This window comes from Triticum dicoccoides, chromosome 2A, assembly GCF_002162155.2.
Source record: "Triticum dicoccoides isolate Atlit2015 ecotype Zavitan chromosome 2A, WEW_v2.0, whole genome shotgun sequence".
Taxonomy (NCBI): domain Eukaryota; kingdom Viridiplantae; phylum Streptophyta; class Magnoliopsida; order Poales; family Poaceae; genus Triticum; species Triticum dicoccoides.
Genome location: NC_041382.1, coordinates 470,403,285 through 470,415,779, shown reverse-complemented (window position 1 = coordinate 470,415,779; position 12,495 = coordinate 470,403,285).

Sequence of the window (12,495 nt, the reverse complement as noted above, 5' to 3'; positions counted from 1 at the left end):
TGATTCGAGTCAACTAGGCCGTGTCCAATCATCACTTGAGACGGACTAGTCAACATTGGTGAACATCTTCATGTTGATCGTATCTACCATACGACTCATGCTCGACCTTTTGGTCTCTTGTGTTCCGAGGCCATGTCTGTACATGCTAGGCTCGTCAAGTCAACCTAAGTGTTTCGCGCGTGTAAATATGGCTTACACCCGTTGTATGTGAACGTAAGAATCTATCACACCCGATCATCACGTGGTGCTTCAAAACGACGAACTTTCGCAACGGTGCACAGTTAGGGGGAACACTTTCTTGAAATTTTAGTGAGGGATCATCTTATTTACTACCGTCGTTCCAAGTAAACAAGATGTATAAACATGATAAACATCACATGCAATCAAATAATAGTGACATGATATGGCCAATATCTTATAGCTCCTTTGATCTCCATCTTGGGGCTCCATGATCATCTTGTCACCGGCATGACACCATGATCTCCATCATCATGATCTCTATCATCGTGTCTTCATGAAGTTGTCTCGTCAACTATTACTTCTACTACTATAGCTAAAGGTTAGCAATAAAGTAAAGTAATTACATGACATTTATGTTGACACGCAGGTCATAAATAAATTAAGACAACTCCTGTGGCTCCTGCCGGTTGTCATACTCATCGACATGCAAGTCGTGATTCCTATTACAAGAACATGATCTCATACATCACATATATATCATTCATCACATCCTTCGGCCATATCACATCACATAGCATACCCTGCAAAAACAAGTTAGACGTCCTCTAATTGTTGTTTGCATGTTTTACGTGGCTGCTATGGGTTTCTAGCAAGAACATTTCTTACCTACGCAAAAACCACAACGTGATATGCCAATTGCTATTTACCCTTCATAAGGACCCTTTTCATCGAATCCGATCCGACTAAAGTGGGAGAGACAGACACCCCTAGCCACCTTATGCAACTAGTGCATGTCAGTCGGTGGAACCAGTCTCACGTAAGAGTACGTGTAAGGTCGGTCCGGGCCGCTTCATCCCACGATGCCGCCGAATCAAGATAAGACTAGTAACGGCAAGCATATTGAACAAAATCAATGCCCACAACTACTTTGTGTTCTACTCGTGCATAGAAACTACGCATAGACCTAGCTCATGATGCCACTGTTGTGGAACGTAGCAGAAATTCAAAATTTTTCCTACGTGTCACCAAGATCTATCTATGGAGAGACCAGCAACGAGGGGAAGGAGAGTGCATCTACATACCCTTGTAGATCTCTAAGCGGAAGCGTTCAAGAGAATGGGGTTGATGGAGTCGTACTCATCGTGATCCAAATCACCAGAGATCCTAGTGCCGAATGGACGGCACCTCCGCGTTCAACACACTACAGCCTGGTGACGTCTCCCATGCCTTGATCCAGCAAGGAGAGAGGGAGAGGTTGAGGAAGACTCTATCTAGTAGCAGCACAACGGCGTGGTGGTGGTGGAGGAGCGTGGCAATCCTGCAGGGCTTCGCCAAGCACCACGGGAGAGGAGAAGTACTTGGGAGAGGGGAGAGGGCTGCACCAGAACATTGGTATGGCTGCCCTCCCCCCCCCCCACATATATATAGGGGCAAGGGAGAGGGGGGGAGGCGCAGCCTTGGCCCTTCCTCCAAGGAAGGGTGCGGCTAGGAGGAGTCCCTCCTCCCCAAGGCACCTCGGAGGTGCCTTCCCCCTTTAGGACTCTTCCTATCCCTCATCTCTTGGCGCATGGGCCTCTTGGGGCTGGTGCCCTTGGCCCATATAGGCCAAGGCGCACCCCCTACAGCCCATGTGGCCCCCCGGGGCATGTGGCCCCACCCGGTGGACCCCCGGGACCCTTCCGGTGGTCCCGGTACAATACCGGTGACCCCGAAACTTGTCCCGATGGCCGAAACAGGATTTCCTATATATAAATCTTTACCTCCAGACCATTCCGGAACTCCTCGTGACGTCCGGGATCTCATCCGGGACTCCGAACAACATTCGGTTACCACATACAAACTTCCTTTATAACCCTAGCGTCATCGAACCTTAAGTGTGTAGACCCTACGGGTTCGGGAGACATGCAGACATGACCGAGATGACTCTCCGGTCAATAACCAACAGCGGGATCTGGATACCCATGTTGGCTCCCACATGTTCCACGATGATCTCATCGGATGAACCACGATGTCAAGGACTTAATCAATCCCGTATACAATTCCCTTTGTCTATCGGTACGATACTTGCCCGAGATTCGATCGTCGGTATACCGATACCTTGTTCAATCTTGTTAACGGCAAGTCTCTTTACTCGTTCCGTAACACATCATCCCGTGATCAACTCCTTGATCACATTGTGCACATGATGATGATGTCCTACCGAGTGGGCCCAGAGATACCTCTTCGTCACATGGAGTGACAAATCCCAGTCTCTATTCGTGCCAACCCAACAGACACTTTCAGAGATACCCGTAGTGTACCTTTATAGCCACCCAGTTACGTTGTGACGTTTGGCACACCCAAAGCACTCTTACGGTATCCGGGAGTTGCACAATCTCATGGTCTAAGGAAATGATACTTGACATTAGAAAAGCTTAAGCATACGAACTACACGATCTAGTGTTATGCTTAGGATTGGGTCTTGTCCATCACATCATTCTCCTAATGATGTGATCCCGTTATCAACGACATCCAATGTCCATGGTCAGGAAACCGTAACCATCTATTGATCAACGAGCTGGTCAACTAGAGGCTTACTAGGGACATGGTGTTGTCTATGTATCCACACATGTATCTGATTTTCCTATCAATACAATTCTAGCATGGATAATAAATGATTATCATGAACAAGGAAATATAATAATAACTAATTTATTATTGCCTCTAGGGCATATTTCCAACACTTTGCCACGGACAAACGGGCCGCGCGTTTCTCGCGAGTTCTGATAGATGGGGGAAGCAGCATCAATATCCTGTACAAGGACACCATGGAGAAGTTAGGAATCAAGCAGAGATAGCTTCAGAACAGCCGGACTGTGTTCCATGGCATTGTTCCTGGGCTTTCCTGCTCACCAATCGGCAAGATCCTGATTGACGTCCTCTTTGGGGACAAAGATCACTTCCGAAGAGAGTCTGTTTGGTTTGAGGTAGTGGACCTTGAGAGCCCATACCATGCGCTACTTGGCCGGCCCGCCTTGGCCAAGTTCATTGCGGTCCCCCACTACGCCTACCTCAAGACGAAGATGCCCAGTTCCAGGGGAATTCTGACTGTGGCTGGCGACTACTGGAAGTCGTCCGCTTGCCCAGCCGAGAGCAGTCGGCTGGCCGAGTCCCTGGTGATTGCAGCCGAGAAGCGACTCCTTGAGCGGGTTGTGGCGATGGCCGGCAAGCAGCCGGAGATATCGCCCGACCCGATGGAGTCGGAAGCCGAAGGTTCGTTCAAGCCGGCCAAAGAGACAAAGAAGATACCCTTGGATCTGGAGCGCCCAGAGAGGTACGCCGTCATAGGTGCAAACCTCGACAGCAAATAGGAAGGCGAGCTTGTCGATTTCCTCCTTGAGAATCGGGACATCTTCGCATGGTCTCCCAAGGACATGCCAGGTGTACAGACGGATTTCGCCGAGCACAAGTTACACGTCCGATCTGATGCAAAGCCGGTCAGGAAGCCCCTGCGCCACTTATCAGAAGAGAAGAGAAGAGTTGTCGGAGAAGACATAGCTAGACTCCTAGCAGCCGACTTCATTATGGAAGTTTTCTTCCCGGAGTGGCTGGCAAATCCGGTCCTGGTGCTAAAGAAGAACAAGCAATGGCGAATGTGTATTGACTACACGAGCCTGAACAAGGCCTGCCCCAAGGACCCATTTGCTCTACCAAGAATTGACCAGGTGATAGACTCCACAGCCGGATGTGAGTTGTTGAGCTTCTTGGATGCATACTCAGGATATCACCAGATCAAGCTGAATCCGGCTGACAGATTGAACACCGCCTTCATCACGCCGTTTGGGGCATTCTGCTACCTCACCATGACGTTCGGCTTAAGGAATGTCGGCGCCACCTTTCAGCGTTGCATGCAGAAGTGCCTCCTCAAGCAGCTCGGCAGGAACGCCCACGTTTACGTGGACGACGTGGTGGTGAAGACGGAAAAGCGAGGAACACTGCTGGAAGACCTCAAGGAGACCTTTGAGAACCTGCGCCGGTTCCAGATCAAGCTCAACCCTAAGAAGTGTGTCTTCGGAATACCAGCCGGCCAGCTGCTAGGTTTCCTGGTCTCTGAACGCGACATAGAATGCAACCCAGTAATAATCAAGGCCATCGAGAGAATGGAGGTACCCAGCCGACTGCTGGATGTGTAGAAGTTCACCGGCTGCTTGGCATCCATCAGCCGATTCATCAGTTGGCTGGGCGAGAAAGCTCTCCCCTTATACCAACTCATGAAAAAGACCACTTTTTTCGAGTGGAACCATAAGGCGGACGAAGCTTTCCACCAGTTGAAGAAGATGCTGACTACTCCACCCGTCCTGGCGGCTCTGACTCCCAAGAAACCTATGCTCCTGTACATCGCCGCCACCAGCCGAGTAGTCAGCACAGTCATTGTAGTAGAGCGCAAGGAGGAAGGCAAGGCGCTACCTGTACAGAGACCAGTATATTACCTGAGCGAGGTACTGTCGACCTCCAAGCAGAACTACCCCCACTACCAGAAGATGTGCTATGGCATGCACTTTGCTGCAAAGAAATTGAAGCCTTACTTTCAAGAGCATCCAATCACAATGGTCTGCACGGCTCCACTTGCCGAGATCATCGGTAGCCGAGATGCCTCTGGTCGAGTGGCCAAGTGGGCCATAGAGCTGGCTCCTTCCACCATCTACTACCAGCCCTGCACCGCTATCAAATCACAAGCACTGGCCGACTTCCTCGTCGACTGGGCCAAGACCCAGTACCTGCCTCCAGCGCCTGACTCCACCCATTGGCGGATGCACTTCGACGGCTCCAAGATGCGCACCGGCTTGGGAGCCGGCGTCGTCCTCACCTCTCCCAAAGGCGACAAGATCAAATATGCACTGCAAATCCATTTTGCCGCCTCCAACAACGTGGCCAAGTACGAGGCGCTCATTCACGGGCTCCGGCTTGTCAAAGAACTTGGCATCCGCCGAATCTTGTGTTATGGTGACTCGGACTTAATTGTCCAGTAGTCATCTAGCGACTGGGACGCGAAAGACGCAAACATGGCGAGCTACCGTTTCCTCGTGCAGCAACTCAGTGGGTATTTCGAAGGGTGTGAGTTCCTCCATGTGCGAAGAAACGACAACGACCAAGCAGACGCCTTGGCACGAATCGGCTCTACCCGCCAAGCAATACCATCTGGTGTCGCCCTTCAACGCCTCATCAAGCCGTCTGTCAAGCCTTCACCAGAATCAGACTCCATTTTTGTGCCGGCTCCTCCCGAAGACGGCGGATCCGACTCCAGAGCTCCGGCAGTCGGAACGGGGACTTTGGCGGGCGACTCCAAAGCTGCCACAGTCGAGCCCGGCCCGGGGACTGCGGTGACGGACTCGAAGATTCCAGAACTCGGCCCAAGGACCGCGCCAGTCGGCCTGGGGACTTCATCAGCCCAGCAAGAGGCTGTTGACTCCAGCCCGCCGCCTCCCAGCCCAGCCGCCCTCGTCCAAGTCGCAGTTCTAGTAGTCGAAGAAATAGCAGCACCCTCATGGGCCCAGCCCATCCTCAAATTCCTGGTGAACAAAGAGCTACCAACTGATGAGACCTCAGCTCGGCAAGTACAACGCCGGGCGGCAGCCTATACCATAATCAACAGAGAGCTGGTCAGGCGCAGCGTCACTGGTGTCTACCAGCGCTGCGTAGAGCCAGAGCAAGGCAAGGCGATCCTCAAAGACATCCATCAAGGCGAATGCGGCCACCATGCGGGTTCAAGAGCACTCGTCGCCAAAGCTTTTCAGCATGGTTTCTTTTGGCTGACTACCTTGGAAGAGGCCAAGGAGTTGGTCCAAAAATGCAAAGGGTGCCAGAAGTTCAGCTCCAAGCCGCACCAGCTGGCTTCTGCGCTCAAGACCTTCCCCATTGCTTGGCCTTTCGCAGTTTCGGGTCTAGACATGGTGGGACCATTCAAGACAGCATGAGGTGGTCTAACTCACCTAGTTGTCGCAGTGAACAAGTTCACCAAGTGGGTGGAAGTGAAGCCAATTAAGAAACTGAACGGTCCGACTGCCGTGACCTTCATCACCGATATCACAATTCGGTACGGCATACCGCACAACATCATCACCGACAACGGCACAAATTTTGCCAATGGCGCCTTGGCCTGTTTCTACGCAACACAGGGCATCCGACTAGACCTAGCGTCCATTGCCCACCCGCAGTCAAACGGCCAAGTGGAGCGAGCAAACGGCCTCATCCTGTCTGGCATCAAGCCTTGGTTGATCGAGCCTCTGGAGCGCTCGGCTGGCTGCTGGCTCGACGAGCTGCCAGCCATCCTCTGGAGTCTACGCATGACTCCAAACAAGTCAACTGGCTTCACGCCCTTCTTCCTTGTCTACGGTGCCGAAGCCGTCATCCCAACGGACATAGAGTTCGACTCCCCACGAGTCACCATGTACACCGAGGAGGAAGTAGAAGAAGCACGACAAGACGGCGTCAATTTGCTGGAAGAGGGCCGGTTGTTGGCACTCAGCCGGTCTAGCATCTACCAGCAGAGCCTGCGCCGATACCACAACAGGAAGGTCAGCCCAAGATCTTTCCAAGAAGGCGACCTTGTGCTTCGGCTGATCCAGTGAACAGCCGGCCAGCACAAGTTGTCGCCGCCTTGGGAAAGCCCTTTCATCATCACCAAAGTACTAGGCAACAATTCTTACTACCTGATCGAGACTCAGAAGCCCCGAGCACGCAAGAGGGACGACTCTGGCAAGGAGACAGAGCGGCCATGGAATGCAAATCTTCTCCGAAGTTTTTACAGTTGATGTAGTATGTACCATGCTACCTTTTGTATTAAAGTACCAAGACTTCGGCCCCCCCGAGACGAGCTCGGGGACTGCCCTCTTTTGTCTGTATGATAAAAATTATGCCTACAAGTATGTTACTCTTTGTCATGCCGCTTGGCACCGGGCTCGACAAGTCGGCTCGGGGACTTGCCGCCTTGCACTATGAAATGCTTCCTGCAGCCGGACAAGTAGTGTGTAACACCTAAGCCGTCTTCTGTCAGAAGCCGCAGCTCGTAGAGCGACTGTACGGTGGGCAGAGGTAAGGTAGAATGGGTGCTCACGAAAAATGGCTAAGGACTCAAAGCGTAAAACATAGCTCAAGACGGCTTCCGGCCTTTCTCGCAAACCGACTCTAGGACAGTCCGATTGTCGTTTTCTATCCAACTTGCTCAACCAATCTTGAAATCGGCTAAGTACTTGCTTTCCCAAAGTAGCCTAGCACTTGATCCAGCAAACAGTCTGCAGAGCGGCTGTCCGATTGGCAAGGCAGGCAACTAAGAGAAAACGGCAAAGGAAAACAGCCAAAAGAACAATGAGCAAGAAAAGATACATACATATATATATATATATATATATATATATATATATATATATATATATATATAACATAGGCTCTTGGCCGAATTGTCGAGTAGAGGTTCAAAATACACCCCGCGGGTGGAATTGTGCGAATTAACAAGTTCTTCAAAAGACTACTAAAGCAGATAAAACAAAAGACACAGCGGCAGCTTAGGAGGCGGTAGATAGATTTGGGGGGTCGGAGGAGGCGCCAGCGTCAGGCGTCGGGGCGGTCGCCGGCTAGTCTCGGCTTGATCGCCTCCGGCAGCAGTCGGGTCGGTCGCACGCGGCTCGTTGCTGGAGGCACGGTCGGGCTGAGGCTGGTCGTTTGCTCCGTCTTCTGGTGCCTTCGCGTCGCCCTCATCCTCCACCTCGTCCTCCTCCTCGATGCTGGAGCCAATCACCTCTGCCGAGTCTTCGCCGTAGTTTGGGTTCATCCCAAACCACTCCGGCGGTACCTCCTCGCCGTCTTCAGACCGCTCTGGGACGAAGATGCTCGTGTCGGTGTAATCGGCGATCGCCGCAGCACGCTTGACGAGGGCGTCTTCCGCAGCCGCCAGCTCTGGCTAGGCCTCCGACCGAAGCGTGGCCAACCGGCCTAGATCCATCCCCGGGTACCACGCCTTGACGAACTCCAAGGCCCAGCGCGCTCAAGCCCGGGCCGAAGAGCCCTTCCAGGCCTCGAGGCGACCAGCCGCGACCTCCAACCAGTTGGCCGTCAGGCTAGGGGTGCGTGGAGCCTGCATATTCGGCCAAAGAGCGGAAATCGCCTGGGCACCGAAGCGCTGAAGCCGGCATAGCATCCCGTGAGCTGGCCGGAGGCGAGCCTCGATGCTCAAGATGTGCTCAGCAAGAGTTCGGGGGACATCAGCAGCGATCTCCGCGTCCTCCGCCCTCTGACTTTCACGATCGGCCTCGATGGCTTGGATAGCAGCCTGCGACTGCCCAGGGAAGAAGTCTGCAAAAGACACGAAGAAACAAAAAAGCAAGTCAAAAACCAGGAGTCGGCACGATCTAAGTCGGCAGCTCAAAGAAAGAAAATAAAGAGACTCACCATCAATGATGGCTTGAATCTCGTGGTAGCTGGAGGACAGCAACGCCTCCTTGTCAGACCAGGAGGAGCGCTCACTCGCGAACTCGGCCAAGAGGGCGGTTTCCGTCTCCTCCGCCTCCCTCTGCGACTTCGCAAGCAGCTCCTTCTGCTCTGCCAACTGAGTGGCCAGCAGATCGCGCCCTGTGGCGAGCCTGCTGCACTCCTCCCCTTTGGCGAGCATGGCGGAGTTGGCTTCACTCAGCTGCTATTGAAGAGCAGCGTTGGCTCCTGAAGGAAAGGAAGAAAGACAATAGTCATCAATAAAGTAGGTCGCCGGGGAGATCCGACCCGACTGCTCAGCAGTCGACCCGAATCTCTGGGACTACAGCCCGCGGGTGCGCTAGCGCGCCCCCGCAGAGAAGAAAAAAGAGGGAAGGACTTACTCCGGCTCTCCGCCAAGTCGGCGGTCCGCTTGCCCAGCTCTTCAACATTACGGTTGAAGGCAGTGACGCGGAGGTTGTGGTAATCTTGCAACAAGCATTTCAGACAAAGTTAGTACCCAGAAGTTCATCAATTGGAGTTCCGGGCCGCCTGCTCAGCAGCCAGCCCGAAACTTGGGGACTACACCCAGTGGGTGCGCTAGCGCACCCCCACAGAGAGGAACAAGAAAAACAAAGGCCTAAATAAAAAAACATACCTGGACGGCTGCCCGCGATGCTAGGAACGCCTTGGTGCAACTCTGGAGGGCGTCGCCCTCAGCGCGGAGCTTCGGCTGGACGACCAGGAGCGCCCGGTTCAGCGGCCCTGTGCCGCCTCCTCGCACCCACCCAACAGGTGCGGCGCTCGTCGCTTCGGCGTCTGGAGCTGCTGAGCTGGCGGTGCCGGCTTCCTGGGGGCGGGGTGCTGAAGTCGCCTTCTCCAGACGACGGTGCGCTGGCGAGCCGACCTGGAGGAGTAGCCTCGCCACAGCCTCGTCTTCGGTCGGCGGCACCGGAGGGTCCGCTGGCTGCTCGCCTGGCACGCCTTCAGACGGCGGCGGAACGTTCGCGCCCGGAGTAGAGGGCTCGCCGCCTTCCCTCTCCTCGACGAGGTTCTCCCCGCCAGCTTCTCCAGTCTGCCCCGTGAACTCCGGGGGCGGCGGTGCAGAGTTCAGTGGGGTAACAAGCAAGGCCGACTGGCGGCCTGCGGCTTCCTCAGCCTGCTGCTTCGCCGCGGCGGTGGATTCGGCCTCCGCTAGTTTTTTCTTAGCGGAGGCCTCCGCCTTCTCCAGGCGGAGGGCTTATTCTTTGTTGCGCTTCTCTTGCGCATTCCGCTCCGTCGCCTCCCGGAGGTCGGCAGTGAGGTCTATCCGCCAAGTGGTGGCGGGTGTCTCCGCTGACCCCATGACGGAGGCGGCGGCGACCCGCTCAAGAGAGAGGGGAGCCCTGAAGAAAGAGGGGCGAGCAGAGACTCATACAAAACACGAAGAAAGAATAAACTTTGAAGACAGAATACTTACGCAGAGGCCAACGGCGGCTTCTTCACTTCCTTACGGAAGCGGATGGCCTTCGCGGCTGCCTCGTCCCACCGGGTCGCCGCAGTCGAGCCCTTGGGCTTCTTCGGCCGGCTGCCCAACAAAGTCGGCACAGCCCGGGGCTTCTTCCCGCCTCTTGGAGCGCCCGACGCGGCAGAAGAGCCCGTGCCCGGCTGGCTGGCTCCTGGCCGATGGCGAGGGGCGACTCCTCCCTCGGCGTCATCTTCAGGCCAGTCGGCGAAGGTAGCCGAGGGCCTGAAGTCGCCTGTCGTTCCTCCTCCTCCCTCGGCGGCGTCTTCGAGAGCCATCGCCCCCCAGATCGGGGTCGTTGACGTCGCTCTCCGCCTGGTCAGCAACGAACTCACGGGCCGGCCTCGAGGTGCCGGCTGGTGGGTGAAGAAGGGGATTTAACCAAAGCCGACTGATCAGAACAAAACTCGGCAAGAAGAAGACAATCCAAAGAAAGAAAAGAAAGGCGACACACCACGGGCGGGGGGTTGGCGCGGGAGTATGGCTCCTTGCCGAATCGCCAGTCCTCCGGGAGCCTGCTGAGGTAGTTCACCATGATGGCCACCTCTTCGTGAGGCATGTCCTCGGTGCACATCCGACTCGGGTCGCGGCCCCCGCTCATCTGGCATATCATGTGAGGGCGGCCTTGGAGTGGGAGAACTCGGCGCGAGACGAAGGCGGCTAGCAGGTCCGGACTAGTCAGACCCTCCGACTGCGTCAACACTCGGAGTCGCGTGATGGCGCCGGCTCCCGTAGGCGTCAGCGACCTGGCCCGGTACGACCAGTTGGGCAGTCTGCCAGCCTGCGGGCCGGCTTCGAAAGCCGGCAGATTGACCCAGTCGCCCCTCGTGGCGACGTTCCTGAGGTAGAAGTAGGACCTCTGCCACATCTTCACTGACTTCAACAACGAGATGGAGGGGAAGTGGTTGTCGGCTCCTATCCTTCGCACGGTGATGAAGGCGCCGCACTGAGCCGGCACGTCCGCGGCCTGGGTGCCGAGCTTGGAGAAGAAGAACTCCCCCCATAGCTCGAGGGTGGGGAGGACTCCGAGGAAGCCTTCGCACAGAGCCACGAAGGCGGACAGCAGAACCACTGTGTTGGGGGTGAGGTGGTGCGGCTGGTGGTTGTAGAACTCCATGAACGACTGAAAAAAGCTGCTCGCCGGCAGCCCCAGCCCGCGCAGGCAGTGCGAGCGGAAGATGACCCGCTCGCCCTCCTGCGGGGCGGGGGAAATCTCCCCCGCCGGCGCAAGACGCACCTGCACGCGATCTTCGCCGGGAAGCCGACGGGTCTGGCGGAGGAACTCGATATGGTCTTCGTGGACTTCGGAGCCATCCCAGGTGCCGGAGCGCACTACGGGAGGCGCGGCAGTGGAGGAAGAACTCATCGCGAGCTGTCACCGCAGTGTTCGCCGGAGCCTGGGCGTGCGGGGGAGCGAAGAAGAGAAGAGGAAGCAGGAGAGCAAGGAGCTGCGAGGAGGAAGAAAGCCAGGGGTAGTGGGAAGGAGGGGCGCACGTACCCCCCTCTTCCCCCTACTTATAGCCCCATGGGCTGCGAAGCCGAGGGGGCGGACGTGGGGATTTACGGCGCCCGCAACCCCACGACCCCCATGATCCACGTAAAGTTACTGCACGCAGTAACTTCACGGGAATCCCAACCGTCCACCGGGGCCGCAGCGGATCCGCTCGGGCGCCAAGGCGCGGTAGTGGCGGGCTCCACCTACGGGCCTGTCCCGTCGCGCGCGTGGGCTGGCAGGACGACCTGGCCACGTGCCCTCGCGTGATAGGCCAAGAACGGGCGGCGGCCTGGAAGCTTAGCTAGCACGCCACTTGAAATCCCACCGCGATGTTTGAACTACTGAGCAAGTCGGAATTGAGTGAGTCCGAGTTGGGCGAGTCTGACTCCTTCTAGTCAGCCCAGCAGAAGTCAATCAAGACCATGTGTTGAGCAGCCGGAAAGAGAAACTGCTGAGGCTTCTCGGCCGATCGTCCGCGGCGCCTCACCAGCTTCAGGGACTACTATCGGAGTAATGGGCCACGGGTAGGCCAACCCAAGCCCCATAACCTTTCAAGACATCGGGCAGGCTGCGCCCCTGAAGACCACAGGGCGAAGAGCCGCCTCCTGGGGAGTCTACGGCAAGGCGGCCGACTGCCCGCTCACGGCCGAGTCCCATGGGCGACTTCCAGAGAAGCCGGCTTTGGGGAGTCGGCCGGCGACTCCAACAAACCGTGACCTCATCGAAGGGGACGGGGCAGGGGCGTGGCTACAATGAAGCCCAAGGGCAGGCGTGGCTACAGCATGCCGTACTTGGGAAGATCTCCCTGCGGCGTGGCACTGTTGCCCGGCCGGCCCTGACATCAGCACCACTGTACCGGGTCCTGCGCCCACGA